The following is a 10,157-nucleotide window of genomic DNA, read 5'->3' as shown; positions in this document are numbered from 1 at the left end:
CTGCTGGTTTTCCAGAAATCCTATCTTATCTGCTGCTGATTACCTGGATCAGGTGTGTTTGGCCAATAAGGAGCTTCAATGGCACGTTGGTAGAGAAACATGTAGGACACCGGCCCTTGAGGACTGACTTTGGACATCCCTGTTATGTGGAGTTGAGATCTGAAGACTGGCTAGCCCACCTCTTCTAAAATTTGAAATGCTTCTTTTGAAGCCACTCATTTGTTACCCGGCCGGTGTGTTTGGGAATGTTGTCATGCTGAAAGACCCAGCCCCATTTCATCTTCAGTGCCCTTGCTGATGGAAGGAAGTTTTCACTCCAAATCTGACCCTGTTCATTCTTTCCTTTACATGGATCAGTCGTGCAGACCCCTTTGCTGAAAACAGCCCCAAAGCATGATGTTTCCACCCCCGTGCTTTACAGTAGGTATGCTGTTCTTTGGATACAATTAAACATGACAAGTAGAGTACTTACCAAAAAGTTCTATTTTGGTTTCATCTGACCATAGGACATTCTCCTCTGTGTCTGGAGCTCAGAAAATACATGAGAATACAATGTCAGCTTTATAAATTTAGAAAGTCATGCTAAAACAAAAATGAATTATTTACTTTTAGATATAAACTTCTGTGGTTCAGCCACTTGAAGAAATCCTTCTAGCAGATAGTCGGCCTTAAGTCCTTCTTAAGAAATACATTTCGAAAGCCACTACAGCTTCGAATGCTCCTGAAATTGTAGGAGTAAGAAAACGTTGTGAGGAAAGAAATTGGATTCAGCCAAATACACATGCGCTCACTTTAAGACCCTTCACATACCCAGACAAACCTTCAGCATCCATATGGATCAACCCCCATATGGGTCCATGTGACTGTGGTCTAAAGATCTTTCCAATAAAATTAGTTTTGCATTTTATGCATACACTTCTATCTACAGAAAGAGTGAGCTGATTTACAGCCTGGGTGAACTTTATTATTATACTAGTCTACAACAAGCTGTTTTACTTTCATGAATTTTATATGGTCCATCATTTATTATGGCTCCATATTGGGCATGAAATGACTTTGTGCTGAAACCTTGCCTGGCACTGTTCTCTCTCTCTTCACATTATTAGCTCCTGACATTAGCAGAGCAAGTGAAGTGAAATGTCTCATTTACAGCTTTTACAAATGTTGTCAATTTAGCCAACTCTACGTGAATGATGCAAAATGACACAAAAGTGCACTGCCTTTAGGGGAGAATCGACACATCCCTCACTGCAAGGTGCTTTTAATTAGTCCTGAAAATTAAAGGCGGGATGCTGGGAGAAGAAATGCCCAAGAAAAATTGAAACGGCTATAAACATATCTGAGTTCTCTTGTCTGGGTTATAATAATAATGTGTTCTTAGTTAGTAATATTCATCAAGCAGTTTCAAATGCAGTACAGAAACATAACTAATAAAAAAAAAATTTGCTTTACTTATTTGCAGAAATGTTGTAGTAAAAGCCACCCCTCTATATACTAGTCTTATCTAAACATTAAATAGGCTGCATGCTATAGTTGTGGTTAGCATTTTCGCCTCACAGCAAGAAGGCCCTGGTTCAAAACCCAGTTGGGACCATTCTGTGTGAAGTTTGTATGTTCACCTCATGCATGTGTGGGCTTTTTTCTGCAATTGTCTCAACAGTAATATTCCAAACACATACAATCATTTTATAAAATATAAGCAATTATTGATTGCTAAACTAAACAAACTAAGCAAAACTGGGCATCCATGCACTTAGACTCTCCTTCTCAGTAAGGAAAAACTCCTAAAAAAATCTAGGGTTGGAGGGGCGGGGGTCAGAAATCTCCACATGAAATAGCTTATCAAACTCTACAACTACATGTTTGAATAGTGTAGCAAATGGGCTTCATCCAGATGGAACTGGGGGGCGCAAGATGAGAGGTCCACTACCAAAAAAAGGAGCAAAGACCATCCCTTATTCAGATGGAGTTGGGGAACAGCTGGGGGCATAAGACGAGCCAGAGGCGAGGTCCACACCCAAAGACAGGAGCACAGACAAGTCACCTGGAATCTCCCCCGCTCCCCCAGAGATGGACAACATATGAATCGCACTGCACCAAACAGAGCCATGGAGAACCACATGAAAAATGGTAGCAATTTAGCAATAATGCAATTTACTAAAATGCAATTTAGTAGTAATGTGTTCTCCCGCGTATTCCCGGTTTCATGTATTCACAGATTTTTTTTTTCAGTCAAGTGACTGTTCTAGTTCGTCACAAAATCTTTGACAACTCAAGAGGCTTGTTTGAAATTTTTGCTTCTGAAGGAGGTGCTGAGATGTGTCTCCACACAACGGAGCACAGTGGAGCCCGCAGTTTTCACACTGGACAAGCAGGAAGGGACTTCTTCTTCTTTTTGCATTTCTGCCACCTACAGTTGGAAAAGGCATGCTGTTAAATGTCACAGCAGTGGCAATCTTGCTCCAGATTTTTCAAAAGGTTGACACTTCCATGAATTTAAATGAAAACCCCCGAAAGGTCACTACCAAATCCGAATCCTTGATTGGTCAAAGTTCGACTTTTACTGTATGTTCAATGGAATTGTACGAAAAGCCCAAAGACAGTTGGGGAAACGTGCATATAGTTTGAATGTAAGTGTTTTGAACGTGGAAGCCCAAAACGCGCATTAGCAGGCGTTATCATTGGCTCATCATTGGACGCATAAACATGCGTTTTCAAGGAACGTAGCTTGAGAAAAAAAACACATTTACTTTTATGTTTCTCACACTATTTACAATACATTTTATTGGTATTCATTTGTTCTGTGTTGTGAGTTTAATTAAAAACTTGACACAGTGTCTGTATTTTTGCATAAATAAAAGTATAGTCACTCATAAGGGAGTCGGGGTTGCAGGTTTCCCGGCCCAGTGGCAGGTCATAAAATAAAGCAGCCGGCTCAAGACTCATTTTAATTTCCTTAAGGCTCATTGAAAGTAAAACACATGATTGTCCTGCATGTGGTAAATGTATGGACTAAACATTCTCACTCCCATCTCGTCATATATGGACGTTTGGTCAGGGTCCCCTCTGCGTCACTTTTCTGATGTCTTGGGTGTCCCCGACTTGTGGTTGTATAACCAGTACTGGGTTAGGATACCGGTATAGTTCATGTTAGGGGCTGGGGATGTCTGTGTCCTGGTACCAAGCGGCTCTTGGACCAGTACCACTTAATGGCCTGGAGGTTGGGTGTCCCTGATTTAATGAGAACAGCCAACACGTCAAAATTGAAAATTTGGGAACATCCAAAATATCAAAAAATGACTTGGAGGGAGCGTGAACCATATGTCCATATGACTTGTTTGGAGTGAGAATGCGGCGATAGGGAAGTATCCGTAAGAAGTTGTAAGCACTCAGGACATACAGATAAGGCTGCTGTACTATGACTTTATGCCACACTCTAGTTTTTAGTGCATCATTGGTCACAACTGCCCTTAACAACTGTTAGCAAAAAACGGGCAAAGCCTTTACCAGGTATGCAAGTGGTCTGCACTTATTACAAGAGCTGCTCATGAGGCCCCCTTGCGCAGTTCACCACATGTGGGACGGTTGAATAAATTAAAAATCCACATAACATGCCTGTTGGCTACAACCTGTCGCTTGCAGGATGCCTGCAGAAAAAAGCATGCATGAACATTTTTACCCTACAGGTTCTTCAAGTGGTCAGAAAAAACATTGTTTTTGCATAAGTTCTTGCTGGTTTTTAGTATAACCACTAAGTCTAATTAACAAAAATGAAGTGAGAAATTCCAGGTTTTAAAGAATAAAAAGGAAAAGTCTCGGCAAATGAGGTCAAGTTTTAAAGAAAACTTCATGTACCACCAGGACTAGCTGTTGTGTGCGCCGGTGAAAGCCGTCAAGCCTTCATCTTGAAACCAGCGATGCTTACATTAGTCCTGCTGCTTACTGACAGCCTGAATTTTAATCAAGTTTTTTTCTTGACATCTTAAGATGTCCAGTCACATTTCAGAACAGTAAATTGGAGTTCAGTGACAGGAGTCATTAACCTCACCGCCTCAGACGTGTTCAAATCCATGCAACAGAAAACGAACAAGCTGTAATTACATCCTTTTTGAGCTGCCATGTTGCATAAGATCAAACCCAGACTTTAAATGTAATTGGATCTTTTAAATGAAAAAAACAAGGTTTAGAAATGAGGAAAGTACTGATGAATCTAAAAGTCCTAAAATGAGCTACAAATTTTGTACTTTTGTGGTCAAAACTTGCATATTTCAGCTAAAATATTCAAGGTGGTTCATGAAGAACATCACACGCTTGAAAATCAGTGGCAGGAAAAAATCTGCACATGAATATAAACAAAACCTCTAAGAGAGCTCTGACATAATGTTTAATAAACACTCAGAATTTCACATTCCACATATCTCACGTATCAATAGCTATTAGCAGATTTTCTTTGTGAATGGACAATAATTACAGCTTTCCATGGAAGTGTTTACAGTTTATTGGTGTTTTGTGTAATAAGAGCTGCCACGGAAAGCAAAGCTGGAAGTCAATCAGACTTACATGGTTACTAATGCATACTGATGAAATGTGAGGATGTTTTTACGGAAATTTTTTGTGCTATTTTTAAAAAATCGATTGGAAATCAGTCTTACGGAACTAAAATATTATGTCATTTTGATGTTTTTCCCTATTTTACCAAGAGTTTGGGTCATTTGTTGGATGTCATTCATCCTTTTTGACAGAGTAGGATTTTATGTTGAGCAAAATCTCTTGTTTTTCCATCAGAAAAGCAAAAATACAAAAAAATATATCTTTAAATTAAAACTACAAATTCATCTATGTGTCTTGTCTCAGAAAAAAAGTTAAAAACTGAAGAAAGCGGGCCTGATTGGAGTTTTTTCTGTTTGGCACACTAAGCCACAAGTCTTGGTTTAAAATCAAACTGTATGCTATATCATTCAATTCTATTTATTTATATAGCCCACAATCACATATCATTGAACCAAATCTTGGGAAAAATAAATTGTTGCATCCCTATGGCACAGATTTGAATCTGTTTACATTAAAACTGTCACACTCGAGTTGTGCTAAATTTAATTTAAGGGCCTATATAAAGCTATTCCTAGAATTTCAGAGTAAACTATATCCATAAACATGATAATATATTACCTTTGGCACACTAAAGATTAGATCTTTCATTAAATATAAGCTCCTTTCTCACCTAGAAGTAAAACACCTTGATCTCTGAGGCTCCGCCTCTCGTTCCTTGTGGGTGCCGCCCATTTCACGACGTCAACCTAGAGCTGGCTTCAGTAGCGTGTCTGCATTGTTGTCTCTGCAGATTAGGTACAAGAGGAACCATATCTTCTCAGAGTGGATGCTAAAATGAAAGCATTTTACCTGTCGTTGTTAGCGCTACAGATAAAGTGGGCGTGTATGTTAGCCTGGGGGCGGTACTGGCAGCGCAGCTCTTCCTGGAAGGGGCTGTTCCCCTAAATGGAGCAAAATATTAACATTATGATATACTTCAAAGCTCAAAAAAGTTTATTTTGCATAATCTAGGCCCATTAATGTTTGCATTACTAACTAAAGGTTTTTCTTCATTGTTTCTCTTCACGAGCAAATTAAAAAAATCTATTTTTATTTGTATCTCTTTCTGTTTTTAGTTGCCGTTTTGCAACAGATAAACCCAATATCAAACCAGAACAAATCCATAACAAGGTTGAATTGTGGGAAAAGGGACAAAACGACAAAAGTCTCTGCAAGTACCAACAATCAAAGTTTAATTTTATATCATCACATTTTGTCTTATCTACTGAATCACTTAACTTTATAAAATTTGGAGATTCCCAAAGACACCGAGTAGAAGTTTTTTCCTGAGAAGAATCTCTTAGTTGTTTCTGAGTCAGTGATATATTTGATATACTTTTCACTGTCAGATGTTGACAACTTTCAGGCTGTCAGACTTGAACCAGCACTGAAGCTCATAAGTAAGACAGCAAAAAGTTCAATAAATGTCGAAAGTTCCTGACAGTGGTCTGTGCTCTGCATATTAAACAGCCTGAACTCTAACAATCCTGCTGTGGGTCTGAGCAGAACCTGCTGATGGCTTTGTTCAGCTCAGTGACTTCAGGAAAACATCCCAACATGTTATTTTAGCGTAGATTCTGTGTGCACCTTGAACTAGGTAAATATCTGCTGTGTTGGTTTGTGTTGTGAGAGTTTTTTTTTTTTGAAAAGACAATAAAATATAATTACAAAAAAATGACTTTCTACAATTCCAATCTCTTTGTTGTAACTAAACAACATAGTTTCATTGAAAGAACTAAACCAGGATACTAGAAGTGCCCCTTTTATTAAATTATTACACTTAAGTTATTTGTTATGTTTGCAGGCAGCGGAGAATTGATTTGAATTTATTGCTACATTTTAACTGGCAAAGTAATTGGAGTAGTTATTTTGTTGAGTAATTAATTACTTTTTGGGCAGTGTAACTATAACTACATTTTAATGTAAGATTCCCAACACTGAGTCTTAGTGACTCTATTTTTTCATATTTTTCTTAGCACATTGGTAGATATTTTTGCCTGTTTAAAGATTATCTGCCAAAATCTGATTTTTTTACTTCTGTTTTTGCAGTGTAAGAAGATTTTGGCACAGATGTAAAAAAAATCTTTAAACAATCCAGAGGCCAAGCAAATAAGTTGAGAGACTCAAGACTTAATTTAAAAACATGTATTTTGTAGTTTTACAATGCCTAAAGAAGTTTGTAATGAGAATTTCTTAATTTTTGTCACTAATATTGAGTCAAAAACTGGAAGGCAAAACTTTTTACTCATTAAAAATCCCTCAGTCTTTATTCAGAACAAACTACAGCCTGTTGGAAGCCCTCATGTCTTGTCTTCATTGTGCGGTCCCCCTTAAAGAACTTCACCTGGAGGTTCTGTTAAATTTCTCCTGACCCACGTCACAACCCCCAGTGTCTCTTGGCCCTCTCTGGAGCATGACAACAGGTTGTGGGGGCCTGAGGCAGCCCTCTCCCTCCTCCCCCTGTGCCCTCATCCTCCTGATACTCCGCTTACCTGCAGCTCTGTGATCCAGAACCCTCCTCGGCGCCCTTGGCTGTTTGGAAAACGGCCAAGCTGGATGCCCCCCCATGAGAGCGGGAAGCTCAATGGCGCCAACACAGCACACCCACACCAGCTCTGTTTTTACTTTGTTTTTTTTTTTTTCTTCCCCTCTGGTTGCAGCCACTGGTTGTAATTGATTTAGTGTTTGACGAACACAGCCGTGACGTTGGTTTTGGTTATAGGGCAACTTGTCAGACTGCTTTGGTATTGATATCGGTCGGGTGATTATAGATTCTGAACATCCTCTCCTCTTCTTTTGCCGTTTGTTCACTCTCACCTGCTTGTTAAGTTAAATTATCCCTCCGGAAAAAAATCCCACTTTGAAGTTGCAGCACAGACTGGACTGTTAAACAGGACTCACTTATTTTAAAATAAAAGTGTTCCACTGGATTGAATTGCAATTATTTGATTTAAACTTGTGGTTCCAACTTATCATTCTATTTGCTAATGACAAAAACAGAACCGGGTCCTCTAATGATTCCTTTTTCCTCTCCTTTATGTGTATCTATAATCACTACAGTATCTTGTTGTTGAATCGTTTCTTTACCATCATTAATCCTCACTATTGTCTATGTTATTCATACAACAGAGCATTCTGGCACATTATTGTGTTTATAGCAAATTTATCACAGTAAAAGTTGCGACTTTGCAATGTCTCTTTGGTAGGCGTATGAAGCTAGTTAACTTAATTGCTGAATGTTTGACTGGACCGTTGATCTATTTCTGAAGTAAATGGAATATAGTTTGCACCGCAGGGTGCATTTACATGACATTTATTTCACTTTTAAAAGGTAGCAACAAAAGATAAAGTCTGCATAAGTTAACCAGTAAAAGCTCCTTTGATCTGGCACTTTTGATTAAATAAAAGGAAGGATAAGGACAAGTGAGAGGTGTTTTGTCACTAAAAACAATAAAACCAGGGGGGGGGAAATGTGAAACCATTGACATAATAAGGAATTTGAAAAATGTTAGGTTTAAAAGCCAAAACTTACACGAAGTGTTGGGAAAAATCCAAACATCCATCCATTATCCATCTGCTGAATCCTTTTTAGGGTCACAGGGTTGCTGGAGCCTATCCCAGCTAGTGTTGGACAGAGGGGGGAGTATTCCCTGGACAGGTCGACAGTCCAACACACACACCCGCATTCCTACCTAGGGAGAATTTAAAGCTACCCACTTACCCACAAGGCATTGTGGAAACAGAACAGTCCTGAACATGCACGAGGAAGAATATGTGAAAGACTCCAGCCTTGTTTTAGTAAAAATCGAGCAACAAAAGAAAGTAAGTGATTTAGAGGATTAGTCAGGAATATTTTAACGAGTGGTACCAAAGTGAAATGGGGCATAGAGATGCTGGGCTCTAGTCTGCAGAATCCATCCTGACTGTCATTGTCAGTTGGCACTGGCCTAACCCTGTAGGCCCAATCCCAACAGTCAGATAGCAAACGCAGGGTACCATCCAAAACCTTTGTCAGTTATACTCACTCCAAAGTAGAATCCTCACTTGATAAAAACATTTCTTTGGACTTTGGGAGGAAGCTGGAGTGTCTTGAAGCCCAAAGTCTGCTCTGGGATTTGAATCAGGTAATTTGTTCCTTAGGAGCTCATTATCAATCCTTGTTGCTGTTGTTCTGTTTGTTTCACTTTTATAAATGGTGTTGGTCTAAACAAGTTTTTAATTGTGTGTTGTTGTTTTTTGGGGAGAAAGAATGGAGGCTCCTTCACAAAGAAAACTAAACTTTTATGCAATCTAGCAAAGTTGGAGAGGAGTTTTCTAGATGTTTGCATCCATAAAATTGTGTTCAAACTCAGCAATGAGTTACCTTTAGTTGTGTGTATTAAGTAGGAAAAGAAGCATCTGTGGTCTGTTTTTGCTTGTACTTTAGGCTGTATTCAGTCTAGAAAAATCATTTGGCCCAGATGGAGTCCTAAACCTTGCCTTTGGTCTTTATTCAGACTGCTGTCAAGCTGCATTTCCTGTTTCGAAGCAAAGCTTGTAAACACAAAGATCTCTTCAGTCATTGGCCAGGAACTACGAGGGACGAGAAACTATGGAAGTCCTGCTCTTTGCAGTCTTTGTCAAGACAGTTTTCTGGTTCAAACTTTGTGTCCAATTTTAAGAGTCAGTCATTTTAAACACTTTTTACTGATTCTCTGGTCTGGCGGAGGGATGCTGCAAGACGGTTACTGGCAATGACAGTATGCTGAGAAGTAATGTTTAGTGAGTTTTAAAAGTTGTTTTACTGACTCTGCATTCATCTGACCACGTTTCAGTGAGTCGCTGTGTCTCATGGTTGTGGTGACATTCTTTATAAGAAAATTCTGTTAAAACTACGAGGTTTCAGGATGATGTCACAGCAACGCCGGGCGTGTGCCGCGTAACAAGACACAGAAAAGCATCGAAGAAGCATTTTCAGCTGAGTTAACAAAATGTTTTAACAAGTAAACATTTTTTTCTTTTTGATAACATGACAATTGTTGCTTTGTATTTGCTCAACGGTTGCTTCATTCCTACTCTGTTTTTATCACGTAACCGCATGCTACAGTAGCCATTTTGGTTTAGGTGTTCCACTCCGAGCATTAATTGTATTCAGACTGAAAAGAGACCACCTGAAAAAGAGAGCGGTTCCTGGCCCTACACCAGGGTCCGCTTGGATGTATTCAAACTGAAAATTTGTTCAGAATTATCAACAGAGACGAACCGTGATTCACTTTAAGCAAATCAAATGTGTCCAGTCAGTCTTTGAGGAGTAGAATGCACAAAAAAAAACAAAAAACTGGGAGGAGTAGCTTCAAATACATCAATTTATACAAGAATTTCTGTTCTGCACCTAAATTTGTGCACAATTTTAAATACTTTGGAAAACAAGTAGTGATGGTAGCATCAAGGTCTCAAAATATCGATAACCGTACATTAACAATTTTGGTACTGACTACTCGATTAAAGTCTATTCCTAATTAATAAATGAGAAAATGAATGTGACTTTTCGAGATATTTTTTGTAATTAAGGGAGTTACTCTAGTGTT

The sequence above is a fragment of the Oryzias melastigma genome, linkage group LG13 (genome assembly GCF_002922805.2).
Source record: "Oryzias melastigma strain HK-1 linkage group LG13, ASM292280v2, whole genome shotgun sequence".
Lineage (NCBI taxonomy): Eukaryota > Metazoa > Chordata > Actinopteri > Beloniformes > Adrianichthyidae > Oryzias > Oryzias melastigma.
The sequence above is the reverse complement of the archived record's forward strand: the minus strand, read 5'-3'. Positions refer to the sequence as shown.